At 42.2% G+C, this 20,117-nt stretch overlaps 1 long non-coding RNA gene across 1 annotated transcript in view; it reads right to left on the reverse strand.

Annotated features, from left to right (window-relative positions):
* Nucleotides 1–20,117, reverse strand: part of LOC144827195 (uncharacterized) — a 151,677-nt gene that overhangs the window by 31,142 nt on the left and 100,418 nt on the right. The window lies entirely within an intron of this gene.

Here is a 20,117-nt window from a genome sequence, read left to right on the forward strand (position 1 = left end):
TTCCTTAAGAAAACAACTGAGAGTTATCTTTGAGGGGCCAAGCTCGGCATGGCACATTAGTCTTGGCAAAGCGCTCAGCACATTAAACATCGATGAAGAGAGCATACCATTGACGGAAATTCCACTAAACGCCTGGAAAAAAGCCATAAATAGACAAGTTGACGAAACATCATTTGACCTGGATCTTAAATCTCTCCACTCTAGCCACCACTTAGACCCACTGATTAGCTCCTATAGGCACAACCCTACCTAAATGAGTCCCTGAGACTACAAGCCCGAATCAAAATTCTTTTCATGAGACTATGCACAGTAGGAATCACCAACTTCAACCCTGCATGGGCTCACAAGGGAGAATCCACAAAATGCAGACTGTGCACCTACATGAAGGAATCCTGGTTACATCACCTATGCTGCTGCCCAGCCCTTGGGAACGAACGCCGACGACTGCTTCACCCAACTTGTATCACCAAGGGAACTAAGACATGTAGCGAAGCCTCATTTTTGTGCTTTTCTTAAACAACCATGATGGCAAGACTGGGGACATGTACTCATCAGATTAGGATTGCTTCAAAGGCTGCAAATGAATACAATCAAACCATGGTGTCCAGCACCGTACAATAAGGGGGACAAAGTAGCTTGGCCCCAAACAAGCACAGAGCCCTGCACCCTCTTACCCGGTCTCCTGAGACTGCACCATATTATGGTTCTCAAAGGAAGGGCCAGGGAGATTGGCCTACAGATTGATGAAGTAGAAAATTACCAAGGTCCACTCAGGTGCCTCAGAAACTTTTGCGCAAGGGCACATAACAATGACCACCGGTGCTGGCTGATCGAGTGGGTGCCGCAGTGAGGGGGGCGATACATCAACCACATTTTATCTGAAGCTCCTATACTTTTACTGTGACCATTGTTTTACCTGCTCGTTTTTTAAGCTTTTTTTTGTAATGATTTTAATTAATTGTACAGTTAATAAATACATTCAATTCAAATTAATTCACACTCAGTTATAAAAAAAATTACAATTTTAAAAAATCATAAAACGAAATAAACAATATACAAAAAATCAAAAATCAAATATATTAAATATATAAAGAGAATACATATTAGAATATTATTCACGTATAACAAAAACCTACAAATATTATATAAAATAATAAATACATTTAAAAAAAAAAATTTTTAACTGGAAAATAATGACAAACAAAAACGTTAGTTAATACATAATGTATTTATTTTATTTCATACCCTATAACACCACACCAAGAACAAAACCCTTCAACATTTTAGATTAAGATTACTTCATAACTAACATAATTAATAATCAATAAAATTAATATTATCAATAAAAAAACTAAGAAACATTAATTGACTGCACACACTTTAACACTGTATTATCCACAACACACACCTAAATAAAACTATAAAATAATAAAATACAAGTAAAGCTTATTTTTAAATTAAAAACTATTCCTATTAACAACTAATAATAAAGTAATTACAATGTATTTAATACCCACAGTTTACCCCTTTAAAAGTAAAATCAACACACAAAAATAAAGAATTACCCTAAATTAATATTAAATAATTAACATTAATTAACAACTATGGGCCTGATTATGATGCGGTTAGGAAATCATCCCGTCCGAATCAGTTTGAAAATGGTTTCAAACCCACTCGGATCGGGAGAGTCTGACCGACCGAGTACGATGCATCCGGATGCTTCCAGATACAATTTGGTTGGACTCCCATTGATTTCAATAGGAGGTTATGTTCTTAACTGCATCGTAATAGGGCCCTCAGTTGGGGCGCCACATTCCCGATCCGATTCCGAAGGAGCAAATGCTGTTAGGAGGTCTTCCTAACCGCATCATAATCGGGCCCAAGGTGGAAATGCTTTCCTAACCGCATCGTAATCAGGCCGTATGTATTAATTAAACACAAATTACTTCACATTCTTTACTCCTATAAACACCACAACATGCACTAAAACTAATTACTCAATTGCCATAGTAACATTTTAATTAGTTTAATTAATATCAAATACAACAAAATTAACAATAAAAATAAAGGAACTTCTTAACATCATTTACCCCTATAAACCCGAAAGCACACTCCTAAAATTAATTACACAAATACCATAATTAATTACCAATTAATTCTTTAAAATGAACTAACAACCAAATTATAAATTCATCAATTAAAAATAAATTACTTCCCACCCTTTACACCAATAAACACCACAACACACACCTAAAATTAAGTACACAATTACCATCCATAATTAATTACCAATTAATTAAAATTAATTAACTACCAATTATTAATTAATAATAAATTACTTTACACATTGAAAATGATAAAATCCCAATGAAACAAATATTAATAAAGAAAAAAGAATCAATTAATATAATATAATTATATTACTTCCCACCCTATTCCCCTATCAATCCACAACCCGCAAAATGCAAAATTCATATAAAAAAGAAACGAATAACTATTAAAAATTAACAAATATATTAAAAATACTAACAATTCTTATTAAAAAATGCATCACATACATATAAAATTGAAATTCGCCTTCTGTTATGGGACGGCGGGGTAGCCCGTATTGCCCTTCACAAACTCTTTCAAGGCTGGTACGACGGTGGCATTGCATTACCTAATCTCCGCCTTTACTATTGGGCGTCTCAACTAGTGGCCGTCAATCACTGGATCCATGGTTCACCCCTGGATCCGGCCTTCCTCCTTGATAGATGCCAGACCGAAAGGGAGGGATACCTGGGGGCCCTTTACAGTAAACCAATCAGAAATAGATATGTTGGACCCATGGCACACACGGTCGCAATATGGCACAGGGCCAACAAGAGTTTGGGGTGGTCAGATAAACTCACTAAGGCGACACCTCTATGGTCGTCGCAACGCTTGGGTTCCCTCTGCCATCTTCAGGGATTCGACAAATGGGACATGTTGGGGATTTCGACAGTGGTAGATCTTGTGAATACGGGTACGCTATTGACATTTACAGACCTTCAGACTAAATATTCCCTTGCACTGTCAGAAACCTTCCGCTATCTGCAAATCAAGCACGCCATCCTTGCCGCCATCCCAGACCTTACATCCCTCCCTGAAATCTCCCCCTTGGAGGACAGACTACTATCAGAACCCCTCCCTGCGAAAGCCATCTCCTACACTTACCGCAAGCTATGTAACAATCTCCCCGACCCCTTCCAGACCCTGCAAAACAATTGGGAGGGAGACCTGGGTCCCCTAGTTGATGAGGAATGGCGGGCGACCCTAATGTCCCCCAGAGTTCCCTGGGTAAGCCACTCCTACCGATGCCAAAGGAATGTGTTCTTAATATATGGGGGGCCACAGACCTGACTGAACTGGAATTACAGTGGGCGGCATTGGGTTTTCTACTAGCTAAACGCTCCATTGTGATGTGATGGGGTTCCCCAGAAAAGCCGCTGGTGGTGGGCTGGATGGCTGAGATGGACCGTTGCATGATTACTGAAAAAACGGTTTACAAACTAAGAGGCTGTCCCAAGAAATGGGACAAGAAATGGGGACATTGGAACAAATATTGGGGTGAACTCTGCGAATCTCCGACAACTGAGCTAGCCATGGCCCAAGCTGGACCAGTAGGACGAATTGTACACTAATGTAATTTTTGCTTGATTTGTACCTTGATTCAATTGTATTGCACTGATTCTGATTGATTCCATGACTCTGTTTTTCTTTTAATAAAATCTTATGTTGAAGAAAAAAAAAAGAATAAAGTTCAAAATTGCCGGGTATACCCTTCTGCACTCTCATATTATTAAAGTGCTATGTGCCAGAATGTAAAAAAAAAAATAATAAAAATTCTAAAGAACATGAAAAATGACAGGGCCCCTGAGCCAAATGGGATACCTGCACCGGTTTTCAAAAAGGCCCCGTATTTTTGAGCAACCGTCCTCACTCCTCTTTACAACTACTTTTTTATGACAGCAAAACCCCTGATTCCTGGAGGGGCTCCATACTAGTCCCAATCTTTAAAAAAGGGGATCGATTAAAGCCATCAAACTATAGGCTCATAGCTCTGCTCGACCTTGAAACCAAGGCCTGTGCCCGCCTCTTATTGAAGAACCTGGAGACTTGGGCCAAAGAAAAAAGGATTGTTTCCTCTTAACAAACCGGTTTCAGACCACCGTCATTGACAATGGATAACATACTGGGGGTAGCGCACCGACTGAAGCAGCAAAAAATAAAAATCCACCACTCTTTTGCTGCTTTATCAACTACAGCAAAGCCTTTGACAAAGTGGTATGAAAATTAGAAAACTGGGGCATCCTGCCAAACCTACTGAGGGCTATTAGATCACTATATGAAGACACCTGGGTGAGGGTCAAAACCAGCTCTGGCAGTGTCCCCCAAAATAACAACGAACAATGGGCTGAAACAAGGATGTGTGCTGGCCCCCATCCTCTTTAATCTGTACACAGCAGACTTGGGGTATGCCCTAAAAGGAGCCAGCCTAGTAGCACCAAGACTAGGCAGCATGCGGCTGCTGGTCCTACAATATGCCAATGACACTGCTATAATGGACCACACGGGGGTAGGCCAACAGAGAGCCCAAATCACACTGAATCAGTTCAACAATGACAATAACCTTACCAGGGAAAAACAAAGGTCGTCATTTTTGGGAGCTACCACCTGAAAAAGAAAGCGCAGTGGCTAATGGGAAATCTGCAAATCAGTACAGTGGCATCCTACAACTATCTAGGAGTTTGGCTCATGGAACGAGCCAAGGCAAACGTCCACTTGAAACAGCAGTCTTCCAAGGCCAAAAAGGTCATATTCCTCTTAAAGCAATTGAGTATACATCTGATCAGCCCCACCCCCGACCAATACTGACTGCCCTAAAAGCAAAATTGTTGCCAGCCATTAGTTATGGCGACCTGGCCTTCCCGGGGTCACAGGATGCCATTCTCATCTCAGCCCAAGCCAACGTGGATAACTCAGTCTCCCTCATCCCAAGGATGGCAAGGAAGTCAAGGCTAAGACTGGAGCTTGGCCTGGCAAGGCCAGACCTGATGTGCCAAGGGGAGATTATAAAACTATACTTAAGGATTCTAAGGGCCCCAAAAAATTCCTTAAGAAAACAACTGAGAGTTATCTTTGAGGGGCCAAGCTCGGCATGGCACATTAGTCTTGGCAAAGCGCTCAGCACATTAAACATCGATGAAGAGAGCATACCATTGACGGAAATTCCACTAAACGCCTGGAAAAAAGCCATAAATAGACAAGTTGACGAAACATCATTTGACCTGGATCTTAAATCTCTCCACTCTAGCCACCACTTAGACCCACTGATTAGCTCCTATAGGCACAACCCTACCTAAATGAGTCCCTGAGACTACAAGCCAGAATCAAAATTCTTTTCATGAGACTATGCACAGTAGGAATCACCAACTTCAACCCTGCATGGGCTCACAAGGGAGAATCCACAAAATGCAGACTGTGCACCTACATGAAGGAATCCTGGTTACATCACCTATGCTGCTGCCCAGCCCTTGGGAACGAACGCCGACGACTGCTTCACCCAACTTGTATCACCAAGGGAACTAAGACATGTAGCGAAGCCTCATTTTTGTGCTTTTCTTAAACAACCATGATGGCAAGACTGGGGACATGTACTCATCAGATTAGGATTGCTTCAAAGGCTGCAAATGAATACAATCAAACCATGGTGTCCAGCACCGTACAATAAGGGGGACAAAGTAGCTTGGCCCCAAACAAGCACAGAGCCCTGCACCCTCTTACCCGGTCTCCTGAGACTGCACCATATTATGGTTCTCAAAGGAAGGGCCAGGGAGATTAGCCTACAGATTGATGAAGTAGAAAATTACCAAGGTCCACTCAGGTGCCTCAGAAACTTTTGCGCAAGTGCACATAACAATGACCACCGGTGCTGGCTGATCGAGTGGGTGCCGCAGTGAGGGGGGCGATACATCAACCACATTTTATCTGAAGCTCCTATACTTTTACTGTGACCATTGTTTTACCTGCTCGTTTTTTAAGCTTTTTTTTGTAATGATTTTAATTAATTGTACAGTTAATAAATACATTCAATTCAAATTAATTCACACTCAGTTATAAAAAAAATTACAATTTAAAAAAATCATAAAACGAAATAAACAATATACAAAAAATCAAAAATCAAATATATTAAATATATAAAGAGAATACATATTAGAATATTATTCACGTATAACAAAAACCTACAAATATTATATAAAATAATAAATACATTTTAAAAAAAAAAATTTTAAACTGGAAAATAATGACAAACAAAAACGTTAGTTAATACATAATGTATTTATTTTATTTCATACCCTATAACACCACACCAAGAACAAAACCCTTCAAAATTTTAGATTAAGATTACTTCATAACTAACATAATTAATAATCAATAAAATTATTATCATCAATAAAAAAACTAAGAAACATTAATTGACTGCACACACTTTAACACTGTATTATCCACAACACACACCTAAATAAAACTATAAAATAATAAAATACAAGTAAAGCTTATTTTTAAATTAAAAACTATTCCTATTAACAACTAATAATAAAGTAATTACAATGTATTTAATACCCACAGTTTACCCCTTTAAAAGTAAAATCAACACACAAAAATAAAGAATTACCCTAAATTAATATTAAATAATTAACATTAATTAACAACTATGGGCCAGATTACGATGCGGTTAGGAAATCATCCCGTCCGAATCAGTTTGAAAATGGTTTCAAACCCACTCGGATCGGGAGAGTCTGACCGACCGAGTACGATGCATCCGGATGCTTCCAGATACAATTTGGTTGGACTCCCATTGATTTCAATAGGAGGTTATGTTCTTAACTGCATCATAATAGGGCCCTCAGTTGGGGCGCCACATTCCCGATCCGATTCCGAAGGAGCAAATGCTGTTAGGAGGTCTTCCTAACCGCATCATAATCGGGCCCAAGGTGGAAATGCTTTCCTAACCGCATCGTAATCAGGCCGTATGTATTAATTAAACACAAATTACTTCACATTCTTTACTCCTATAAACACCACAACATGCACTAAAACTAATTACTCAATTGTCATAGTAACATTTAAATTAGTTTAATTAATATCAATTAACAACAAAATTAACAATAAAAATAAAGGAACTTCTTAACATCATTTACCCCTATAAACCCGAAAGCACACTCCTAAAATTAATTACACAAATACCATAATTAATTACCAATTAATTCTTTAAAATGAACTAACAACCAAATTATTAATTCATCAATTAAAAATAAATTACTTCCCACCCTTTACACCAATAAACACCACAACACACACCTAAAATTAAGTACACAATTACCATCCATAATTAATTACCAATTAATTAAAATTAATTAACAACCAATTATTAATTAATAATAAATTACTTTACACATTGAAAACGATAAAATCCCAATGAAACAAATAATAATAAAGAAAAAAAGAATCAATTAATATAATATAATTATATTACTTCCCACCCTATTCCCCTATCAATCCACAACCCGCAAAACGCAAAATTCAAATAAAAAAGAAACGAATAACTAATAAAAATTAACAAATATATTACAAATACTAACAATTCTTATTAAAAAATGCATCACATACATATAACATTTATACTAAAATACATAACATTAATTTAAAAATATTTTTAACAACTATAGTTTTGCAAACGATATTAAACACTTCAACATTTTTAAAATCGATAATATTTACCTTAATTCGATATTCTTGACCACGATATTCTTGCTGTCGATATTTCTGAACCACGATATTTATTACTCGATATTTGTGCAACTGGATAGTTTTTTACTGGATATTCTATCTGCACACCACAACATACAAACCTAAACAAAAATTGACATTTTTAAACATAGCATAAAATAGGCTTGATAAATATATAACTCTTTAACATATGTGAAAATATCAAAGAAAAGAGAGAATGACCAAAAATAACATTGCAATAATATTTTCACAAAATAAAAACAAGGCAACGGGATAGCTGAGGTCATTTCAATTAATTATTAACAACACTTCCAGGATTGTTACATTGAACAGACGTTTACAAAATAAAACACATATATGAAATATGTTATTAGGTGATACAACACGTACATGCACCATAACATCCTAACAGAGAAACAAGGCAAAAACAAAAAATGAAACAAAGAAAAACACACATATTTACAACACATATTTACAATTAGTGAAATGAGGGAAACAACAATATTACTACAAAATGTAAAAATAAACTTGAAAGAAAACATTTTTATATGAGTTTATATGTTTAAAATGGTGCAAAACACATTAGCGACAGCTAAATGAAAAGCAAAATCTACATTTAGGTTTAGTGACACATTCAAAAGTATAACCTCTAGTCTTCATTCCGCATGGGATTCCTGTTGAGCCTTCAGGATGTAGGATCTGCAAGACATATTACTCCCAGGGAAAAAGTTGTCAAGAGAGCTGGGAGAATCATCATCAGTCCTCCGGTGCATCCAGGTGATCCTTGGTGGCCAGGGAATTAATTTTCCCCCCCGCAGGTCTTTCCACTTCTCCATAATTTTTACTGTGTGCACAGAATGTTTGCTACATCAATCACTTTGTCAACTATTTTGGACCACATTTGCCTTTTCTGAGCTATAGTTGTATTTTGTACTTGGGCCCCAAATAACAGCGGCTCTACTCTTATAATTTAATCCACCATGACTTGAAATTCTCCCTCAGCAAAATTTAGATTTCTCCTACCTGCCATTATGAAATGATAAACGTAAATGATTGCAATAACCCACAAGATGATAAATAAATTTAAAAAATGCAAAATAAGCATGAAACAGGGAAAGCAAAAAAAAAAAACCTGACCTGACTAAAAAAGTGATAAGGAACCATGTTGTGCTGCAGTGGAAAGGCAAAGGCTCATGGTCTGAAATGGAGTGTGTTTTATAGTGTGGTATGCAGGTGAAAACAATTAGCCAAAGTACATCAGGTGTGTGATGCTAGCATCTATCCAAAAGCCACAGAAACAATGCAATGTTAAATGCAATCCGCGACGGAATTCCTACGTCTGCAATCTACTGCAGGACAACTCCAGCAAAACTGTGAAATTTAAATAGGCTTGGCGGAATCTTGTCACCCTGACGGCTACGGAGAAATGTAAGCCAGCAGAGGAGTTTGCCGCAATGGAAAACAGACAGTCAACACGGATGGCAGATCAGCCAGCACGCATCTAAATACAGAGGAACAGAATCCGTCAGCTCGACGGAGTACTTATAAAGTCCGCTATGCGGGTATTTCAGGAGTCCTGCCAAGATCTAAATCAGGCCCTAAGTCTGTTACTTAGTTCAAGGTGTTTTTATCTCTGCTGCTTTTAACGATTGACTGAATTAGAACTGGCCTCAGTATCCAATTAGTGTTCAGGCTGCTGTAAGTTACTGACTTGTGTTTACGTATCTTCACTGTGAGCAATTGTTGTTTCACTTTCTTAAAAACAGGGCCATAACATGATGAATAAAGCTACAGGGTAACCACTGCTGAAGAAATGGATCTGCCTGATATATACCGTAATATATTTTAGTGAGTAATATGCTCATTGCTGGCTTCTTTGTGCATATTGCTGGCAACAGGTTTAAACCCAGAAACGCTAATTCAGCTTTTTGGCCTTCTGAGATATTGAGAAACTGACCACAATTTAACTTTGAAATGTAGGCTGTCAGTTTGATTGAACACTCATCTAGACCAGTCTGGCCTTGTAAAATTGTACCGCTATCAAGATCGTCCACCAGATGGCTCTATTTCCTAAAGAAGTTTCCAGACCTCTATGGTATTTTACTCCTTATAAATGGAAGCAACTTACATAAAACAGTACAACAAACAGACCCCTTTACATTATCAATTACTTCAGTTTGCTGCACCCCTGGCTAATTTTGATGGCGCATGTGTTGCCACAGTGCGCAGATTGGGAACCACTGTGCTAGATCCACAGAGGCTAACAGAGCACCTTAGGCCCACTTCCAAGGGAGCAGGACTGAGGTGGCATCATTTGGAAAAGTATACTCACAGATAGCAGAGTCCAGGTGCTGGGGTCAAGTTGTTGGAACCTTCTGTTCCTGAGGCTTGTCAGGAAGGCAGTCAACTAGCCCTTGAAGTCACTTTGGTGATCGTCACTCTGGTGATTTGGGGTTCAAAAGATACAGGTCCAGTCCCTTTCACCTAGGCAAAAGGGCAGCAGGCAGAAGATCAGCACAGCAGGATAGCGGTCTTTCAGGGCAGTAGTCTAGCAGAGTGTCAGTCCTTTTACTGCACAGCAGTCCTTCTTGCTGGCAGAGGATCCCCAGGTTCAGAAGTATACTGAGGAGTTGGTATCTGAGGTCTGGTATTTACACACATTTGTGCCTTCCAAGTGGTGAGAAGCTTCTTGAGGCATGCCTTCAAAGTGTACAGGTGCCCTGCCTACCTTGCCCAGGCTCCAGACCAACTACAGGGGCTATGCAGCCCTTTGTGTGGAGAAAGAACTCAGCCTATTCAAAAGTAAGTGGGGCTGTATCTGGCTCCTTCCTCATACCCTGGCAGTGATGGCCCATTAATGAAAACTGAAGCTCCCCATTGTGTGTAACTGTCTAGGAGGTATACTCAAAGCCCAACTGTCAACTACACCCAGTCATGTGACCCAGAGACAAGATGCAGGTACCAAATGGCTAAGGCAGGAAAATGGAAACTTTCTAAAAGTGCCATTTCCATAATTGCAATTTAAAACTGACATTACCATATGTTAGGATCTTTCATTACAATTAAGGGTGGGCTACGCAAAGTGCACTTCGCACTACGCGAGATACGCATAGCACTTCGCGAACTGCATAGTAGCATGTTCGCACTGTGCAAGATGTCGTTTTTAATGATTGCACAGTCCGGACAAGCTTTCGGCACTGTGCAATCATTGAAAATGGCATCTTGCACAGTGCGAGCTATACTTTTCTGCCGCTCAAGTAGATTTTTACTCGGACTGCAGCTTTCTCAACGCCGACTGGTAGTTTCTCATCGCGAGCATGCGCAACTACTCGCAATGAGAAACCTGACCTCCCCACGTTTAGAATCTCGCCGGGAGTTTTATTTTCCATGCTGGCGATCGCGAACAAGGAAAAAGTCTCGCGAGGATGTCATTTTGCTTGTTCGCAGTCGCCAACTTGACGTTGAGGACCGTGAGCAAGCAAAAAATGACCGCTGCACTATGCTACGCCTGTTTGCACTGTGCTACGTGCAGTTTACGTAGTGCGATGTTGCTCAAACTTCGCAAACTACGCCTTGCAGTAGTGAAAAACAAAATAAGCATTTTCCACAACCAGGACAAATAACACTTAAAATTAAATGTCCTTCTTTTTACATACAATGCACACTGCCTTGTGGGCCATTCTGTTTGCCAGGTCGAAATGGCAATTTAAAACTGCACTCAGAGGCTGCAATGGCAGGCATGAGACATGTTTAAAGTGCTAATTAAGTGGGTGGCAAAATTAGTGCTGCAGACCCACCAGTGCAAAACAACAGTTGATGGACAGAATGCAGAACAATGTCATACATTCACCCCAGTACAGAGATCTGGGCTCAAATCCATCGTTTTTTTGCACTCCACACCACCCCGTTCAGACATGCCATATGCAAATCAGCCGTGACCCTGTGCCTCAGGGGAACAGTCCAGCACGAACTGCCAAGCCATGTCTTTCCTGGACCGGAATCAAGCATCCTAGGACCGGTTTCTGGCTATCAGCCGTCTTCAGCCAGGATAGCTGTAAACCGGCCGAGCACGCCGGTAATCGAATTAACACACAAAGTTTCAAAGCGGTACAACACGCTCTTAGAGACCCAAACACAACGCGTGGCCAGCAGAGTCCAAGGGTGTTTATTAACACCTACTACATGTTTCGGCTTCCACGAAGCCTTGATCATTAGCATTGCGGCGGGCGTTGCTGAAAGCATCGCCCCCCGCAATGCTAAAAATACATGTAGTGCATTTCAATGCACAACGTGACAGGCAACACACGGTGCCTGCCACGTTGTACCTTGAAATGCAGGGGGGTGCCATAGGTACACCCATGTGCACTCCCACCCAGCCCACCGGAGTCCATGGGGGCCCGTTGCGGGCCCCCAAAGCAGGTTCTGCATGCCTTTCCGCGGCGGCATTGCTGCCACGAAAGGGCATTTGTAAATGCCCATTGTAATATGGCTATTTACAACAAGGGGTGGTGATGGACAGAGTCTCTGAATTAAGCAGAGTACTCTCACCCAGTCAAGAGATCAGGGCTAGATCCAACACCGTTTTTTAGCTCATTGCACCATCCCAGTTTCAGAACCTGGCTGTATGCAAATTAGTCTGTCCCTGGCCCAGTGCATCATGGGAACAGGGCAGACCAGACTACAAAAGCCAATTCTTACACTGGGAAGGAAACAAGCTTCCGGGGACCGGTTTCTGCCATTTCAGGTGTCTTCGGCCCGGCTTGCTTGAATCCTGATGGTGCAATGAGCAAGGGACTCACATCTGAGTATACCCTTCCACGCTTAGGATGGACAAAATTATTTACAACAAGGGGTGGTGATGGACAGAGTCTCTGAATTAAGCAGAGTACTCTCACCCAGTCAAGAGATCAGGGCTAGATCCAACACCGTTTTTTAGCTCATTGCACCATCCCAGTTTCAGAACCTGGCTGTATGCAAATTAGTCTGTCCCTGGCCCAGTGCATCATGGGAACAGGGCAGACCAGACTACAAAAGCCAATTCTTACACTGGGAAGGAAACAAGCTTCCGGGGACCGGTTTCTGCCATTTCAGGCGTCTTCGGCCCGACTTGCTTGAATCCTGATGGTGCAATGAGCAAGGGACTCACATCTGAGTATACCCTTCCACGCTTAGGGTGGACAAAATTATTTACAACAAGGGGTGGTGATGGACAGAGTCTCTGAATTAAGCAGAGTACTCTCACCCAGTCAAGAGATCAGGGCTAGATCCAACACCGTTTTTTAGCTCATTGCACCATCCCAGTTTCAGAACCTGGCTGTATGCAAATTAGTCTGTCCCTGGCCCAGTGCATCATGGGAACAGGGCAGACCAGACTACAAAAGCCAATTCTTACACTGGGAAGGAAACAAGCTTCCGGGGACCGGTTTCTGCCATTTCAGGCATCTTCGGCCCGGCTTGCTTGAATCCTGATGGTGCAATGAGCAAGGGACTCACATCTGAGTATACCCTTCCACGCTTAGGGTGGACAAAATTATTTACAACAAGGGGTGGTGATGGACAGAGTCTCTGAATTAAGCAGAGTACTCTCACCCAGTCAAGAGATCAGGGCTAGATCCAACACCGTTTTTTAGCTCATTGCACCATCCCAGTTTCAGAACCTGGCTGTATGCAAATTAGTCTGTCCCTGGCCCAGTGCATCATGGGAACAGGGCAGACCAGACTACAAAAGCCAATTCTTACACTGGGAAGGAAACAAGCTTCCGGGGACCGGTTTCTGCCATTTCAGGCGTCTTCGGCCCGGCTTGCTTGAATCCTGATGGTGCAATGAGCAAGGGACTCACATCTGAGTATACCCTTCCACGCTTAGGGTGGACAAAATTATTTACAACAAGGGGTGGTGATGGACAGAGTCTCTGAATTAAGCAGAGTACTCTCACCCAGTCAAGAGATCAGGGCTAGATCCAACACCGTTTTTTAGCTCATTGCACCATCCCAGTTTCAGAACCTGGCTGTATGCAAATTAGTCTGTCCCTGGCCCAGTGCATCATGGGAACAGGGCAGACCAGACTACAAAAGCCAATTCTTACACTGGGAAGGAAACAAGCTTCCGGGGACCGGTTTCTGCCATTTCAGGCGTCTTCGGCCCGGCTTGCTTGAATCCTGATGGTGCAATGAGCAAGGGACTCACATCTGAGTATACCCTTCCACGCTTAGGGTGGACAAAATTATTTACAACAAGGGGTGGTGATGGACAGAGTCTCTGAATTAAGCAGAGTACTCTCACCCAGTCAAGAGATCAGGGCTAGATCCAACACCGTTTTTTAGCTCATTGCACCATCCCAGTTTCAGAACCTGGCTGTATGCAAATTAGTCTGTCCCTGGCCCAGTGCATCATCGGAACAGGGCAGACCAGACTACAAAAGCCAATTCTTACACTGGGAAGGAAACAAGCTTCCGGGGACCAGTTTCTGGCATTCCAGCCGTCTTCGGCCCGGCTTGCTTGAATCCTGATGGTGCAATGAGCAAGGGACTCACATCTGAGTATACCCTTCCACGCTTAGGGTGGACACAATTATTTACAACAAGGGGTGGTGATGGACAGAGTCTCTGAATTAAGCAGAGTACTCTCACCCAGTCAAGAGATCAGGGCTAGATCCAACACCGTTTTTTAGCTCATTGCACCATCCCAGTTTCAGAACCTGGCTGTATGCAAATTAGTCTGTCCCTGGCCCAGTGCATCATGGGAACAGGGCAGACCAGACTACAAAAGCCAATTCTTACACTGGGAAGGAAACAAGCTTCCGGGGACCGGTTTCTGGCATTCCACCCGTCTTCGGCCCGGCTTGCTTGAATCCTGATGGTGCAATGAGCAAGGGACTCACATCTGAGTATACCCTTCCACGCTTAGGGTGGACAAAATTATTTACAACAAGGGGTGGTGATGGACAGAGTCTCTGAATTAAGCAGAGTACTCTCACCCAGTCAAGAGATCAGGGCTAGATCCAACACCGTTTTTTAGCTCATTGCACCATCCCAGTTTCAGAACCTGGCTGTATGCAAATTAGTCTGTCCCTGGCCCAGTGCATCATGGGAACAGGGCAGACCAGACTACAAAAGCCAATTCTTACACTGGGAAGGAAACAAGCTTCCGGGGACCGGTTTCTGGCATTCCAGCCGTCTTCGGCCCGGCTTGCTTGAATCCTGATGGTGCAATGAGCAAGGGACTCACATCTGAGTATACCCTTCCACGCTTAGGGTGGACAAAATTATTTACAACAAGGGGTGGTGATGGACAGAGTCTCTGAATTAAGCAGAGTACTCTCACCCAGTCAAGAGATCAGGGCTAGATCCAACACCGTTTTTTAGCTCATTGCACCATCCCAGTTTCAGAACCTGGCTGTATGCAAATTAGTCTGTCCCTGGCCCAGTGCATCATGGGAACAGGGCAGACCAGACTACAAAAGCCAATTCTTACACTGGGAAGGAAACAAGCTTCCGGGGACCGGTTTCTGGCATTCCAGCCGTCTTCGGCCCGGCTTGCTTGAATCCTGATGGTGCAATGAGCAAGGGACTCACATCTGAGTATACCCTTCCACGCTTAGGGTGGACAAAATTATTTACAACAAGGGGTGGTGATGGACAGAGTCTCTGAATTAAGCAGAGTACTCTCACCCAGTCAAGAGATCAGGGCTAGATCCAACACCGTTTTATAGCTCATTGCACCATCCCAGTTTCAGAACCTGGCTGTATGCAAATTAGTCTGTCCCTGGCCCAGTGCATCATGGGAACAGGGCAGACCAGACTACAAAAGCCAATTCTTACACTGGGAAGGAAACAAGCTTCCGGGGACCGGTTCCTGGCATTCCAGCCGTCTTCGGCCCGGCTTGCTTGAATCCTGATGGTGCAATGAGCAAGGGACTCACATCTGAGTATACCCTTCCACGCTTAGGGTGGACAAAATTATTTACAACAAGGGGTGGTGATGGACAGAGTCTCTGAATTAAGCAGAGTACTCTCACCCAGTGAGCTAAAAACGGTGATGGATCAAGCCCTGATCTGTTGACTGGGTAGGAGTGTTCTGATTAACTCAGATACTCTGTCCATCACCACCCCCTTTTTGTAATTATTTTGGCCACCATGAGTGTGGAAGGGTATGCTCAGACATGAGTCCCTTGCTCATTGCACCATCAGGATTCAAGCAAGCCGGGACGAAGACGGCTGTAATGCCAGAAACCGGTCCCCGGAAGCTTGTTTCCTTTCCAGTGAAGAATTGGCTTGGTAGTTTGGTCTGCCCTCTTCCCATGATGCACTGGGCCAGGGATAGACTAATTTGCATATAGCCAGGTTCTGAACTGGGATGGTGCAGTGAGCTAAAAAACGGTGATGGATCAAGCCCTGATCTGTTGACTGGGTAGGAGTGTTCTGATTAACTCAGATACTCTGTCCATCACCACCCCCTTTTTTTTTTTTTTTTTAAATCCTCATCTGCCCGACACACGTTCTTAGATACAAAGCGAACAACCAGACCACCTCACTGCCATTGGGAGCAGGCCCTATGAATTGAGCCGCAACACAACTAGGCAGATGTTATTACGAGTTGGTATGAAATTCAATGCATCTTGTTAACGTTTCTCCAAGCAACTAATTGCCTGACAGGCCAGTATGTATATATTGGAATCGGGGAAGACCACAAAACTGAGCCATGGAGTAAGTGGGCTTAATCATCGGATCTATGGGGGGAAAAAAAAAAAAAAAAAAAAACCCCAAGAAGATGAAGGAGGCGTCACTTCCAATCTGTCAAAAGCTTCCAAAATGTGAGGTTCTGGGCTCTACAAGATCTTTTCAAGTCAACCTTGGATGTTACATAAAGTGAGGTTAGCCAGGCAGAGTGAGTGGGGGGGTGGTATCTACCCAGTGCATACATATCTGCCGTCTTGCCAATAAGATAGCGTAGAATAGAAAGGACCGCGCTACCCCTGTAATAGTCCGGTCATACCCAAAGATGACAAGTGATAAAGTTAAAGGAATATTAATGTTAATAATTGAGTCTAAAGTGGTTTTAATTTCTTTCCAAAAAACGGATATATGGGGACATTCCCAAAACATATGTATATCAGAGGCTGCTAGCAGTTGGCATTTGTTACAGCATTTTCCTTCTTGATATTTAGATAAACGTAGAGGGGAAAGGTATGCCCGGTGTAGGGTAAACAAATGGTTTCGTCTAAGCCAGGCCGGTTTAACTAGTTTATACAAAAGGGAAAAGGATTGTATCCACAGATCTTCATCTAATGCCACTGTTTCTCTGCCCCATAGTTCCATTGGGAGATTGAAATCCCCATCCATCTCTTCCACTATGGACCAATACCAAAGGGCCACCTCCTTGCCTCCTGTCTGCTTTTCAACTAAAAAATTTTCTAGGTGGCTAAGTCTCCCGATGTTAGGATCTTTCCTAATTGATTCTCTAGCCCAGCTCCTAATTTGTATATATTTAAATCTTGACAGGGTCGGCCCTACCTTCTCCCTGAGCTCCTCCCACTCAATCAAGGTGCCTCCAGATGTCAATTCGCCCCATCTTAAAAACCCTGCTGTTATTAGGGGAGTTGCAAGAGAATCTTGCAAACACGGTGGAAGCCCAGGAGAGTCCCATATCTGTGCATAGTTAGAGTAGTATGCCAGCCCCACCCTGCGTTTAATTAGTACCCATGATTTCAATTGTGTTAACAAAATCTTCAACCTCACCTTTTTGAAAAAATTTCGATCTCCAAACTTAAATAGGAACCCATCTAGCGGGAGGTTTGCCCCTACCAGCATTGCCTTGAATAATCTCCCATTTGAAGAAAGATCTGGTGTTTTCAAAAGCATTCTTGAGTGGGAAAGCTGGAATGCCCAAGAGTAACACTGCAAGTCTGGAAGGGCCAATCCACCTTTTTCCCTCCTCCTTCTTAATTTTTTCCAGGCCAATCTCGTAGCTTTATTGCCCCAAATAAAAGAATTTATTTCTTGCTGACATTTAAGAAGTTGCTTGGAGTCAAAAGCAAAGGGAATAGTATTAAAAATGAAAGTCAGTTTCGGAAGGATGGACATTTTTATGATGTTAGTTTTCCCAAAAATTGAGAGTTGAAGGCCAGCCCAAGATCTCAATAGGGCCCTACATTCTCTGGACACCAAGTCTAAATTAACTTTTGCTAAAGTGTCTATATCTTGCGTAATTTTAAGTCCGAGGTAGCGGATTGAGGATGCCACCCCAACGCCCGGATTAGCAATGTTCCAAGTCATTAGCTCGGTCTTCTCAGCATTGATATCATAGCCCGATAAGTTTCCGAATTCCTTAGCCTTTTCAACCACAATTGGAAAAGCGTTTACTGGGTCGCTGGTGAAAATTACAATATCATCAGCATAAAGCCCTACCTTCCTTTCCCATCCACCAAATTCAAATGAGGAAATTTTTGGGTCATCCCTAAAGGATTGTGCAAGTGGCTCGATATATATGTTAAAAAGTAAAGGGGACAGGGGACACCCCTGTCTTGTTCCCCTAGTAATCTGAAAGGGCTGGGTACATGAACCATTGACCATAATGCTTGCACTGGGATTAGCATATAAGAGGCCTATTGATCTCTGAAAGTTAGGTCCAAATGCAAATTTTTTCATGACCTCAGCTAAGTATGCCCAGTTTACTCGATCAAAAGCTTTTGTAGCATCGAGAGTCATAATGGCCAAAGAAAGTGAAAATGTTGAGGCTATGTCCACAGCCCCTATTAGATCATAGGTAAGGTCAGAGAGCTGTCTACCTTTTATAAAGCCCTTCTGGTCGGTGTGAATTATTGAGCCAACCTCACGTCCCAGCCTATTCGCCAACACGGCTGCAAAGAGCTTATAATCGCTATTTAAAAGCGAGATTGGCCTATAAGAGCCACATTTAGCTGGATCTTTCCCGGGTTTCGGGATCAAGACAATTGTTGCCTCCCCCCATGATTTCGGTGGAGTCACACCATTGACTAAAATGTCATTGAAAAGTCTTGTAAGCACAGAGACAATTTCAGGTGCCAATACTCAATATAATTCACCGGGAAGTTCATCAGGGCCCGCTGCCTTACCCCGCTTCACTTTTTTAATAGTTTCATTCACTTCATCCTCTGAGATAGGCCTATCAAGACGATCCCTTTGTGCTAAAGAAAGGGTGGGGAGAGCGGTCTTTTCCAACCATCTAATCTTTAATGTCGGGTCGTCCGGGATCTCCTCCTTGTAGATTTGCTGAAAATACTCCAGAAATGCTTCCCCGATGTCGCTAATAGAGGATCTTTCGTGGGTCTCCCCATCTACTCTGATGAGCTTTATGTATTTTTTAGCCTGGTCTGATTTAATTTTCCAGGCTAGGACCCTACCCGCGGATTCCCCATACTCAAAGTTGGAGAGCTTACTCACTTCCCATCTCCGTGCAACCCTCTCTTGAAGAATACTATCTAGCTTCTCTTTTAAAACTTTACGTTGCTCCTGCTCTTTGTTGGTCCCACATCTGGAGCCAGTACGTTGATCAAGCAGTGCAATTTCCTTTTCGATATTAGCGATATTTGCCCTATAAATTTTCCCTCGATATGAGGCCCTGTTGGTTATATGACCTCGCAAATAAGCCTTATATGCCTCCCATACTATACTTAGCTGGGTTGAATTTATGTTGGTATCCATAAACATTTTTGTTTCTTGGATGAGAAGATCAGTTTCTTCAACCTCTAAAAGAATCGTACGATCAAATGACCATGATGTATGCGGGGGTTGCTGAGCCAATTGAATGGAAAAAGAAATAGCGGCATGATCTGATAAGTGTGAGGGCATATATATTAAATCCTTTCGGGGATCTCTTAGTGAATAACTGAAAAGAGCATAATCGATTCTCGATTTATGATTATATTTATGATTATGATATGATACACCGAGTACATCGCCTGCTCTCTCCCTCCATGGATCCGCCAATCCGAGCGTTGACATGACGACCCCCAATACCCGCCTGGAGTTGTTATAGGTTAATGCCCTTGAGTTGGGGGATTTATCCAGTTTTGGATTGAGTACTAAATTAAAATCTCCCATCCAAATTATTGGACCTTGAGTTGTTAAGAGCTTGCTTTGAACTTTGTTCAAATATGAAGGGTCATCCTGATTGGGACCATAATAACCGACCAGATTGTAGGGTTTGCCCTCCAGACTTACGTTAACATAAAGCCACCTACCGCTAAAATCTTCTTTATAATTAAGAATCTGTGCTCTAACTTGCTTTTTAAAGATAATAAGGATGCCCCGGATATTCGCGTTGT

The sequence above is a fragment of the Lissotriton helveticus genome, chromosome 4_1 (genome assembly GCF_964261635.1).
Source record: "Lissotriton helveticus chromosome 4_1, aLisHel1.1, whole genome shotgun sequence".
Lineage (NCBI taxonomy): Eukaryota > Metazoa > Chordata > Amphibia > Caudata > Salamandridae > Lissotriton > Lissotriton helveticus.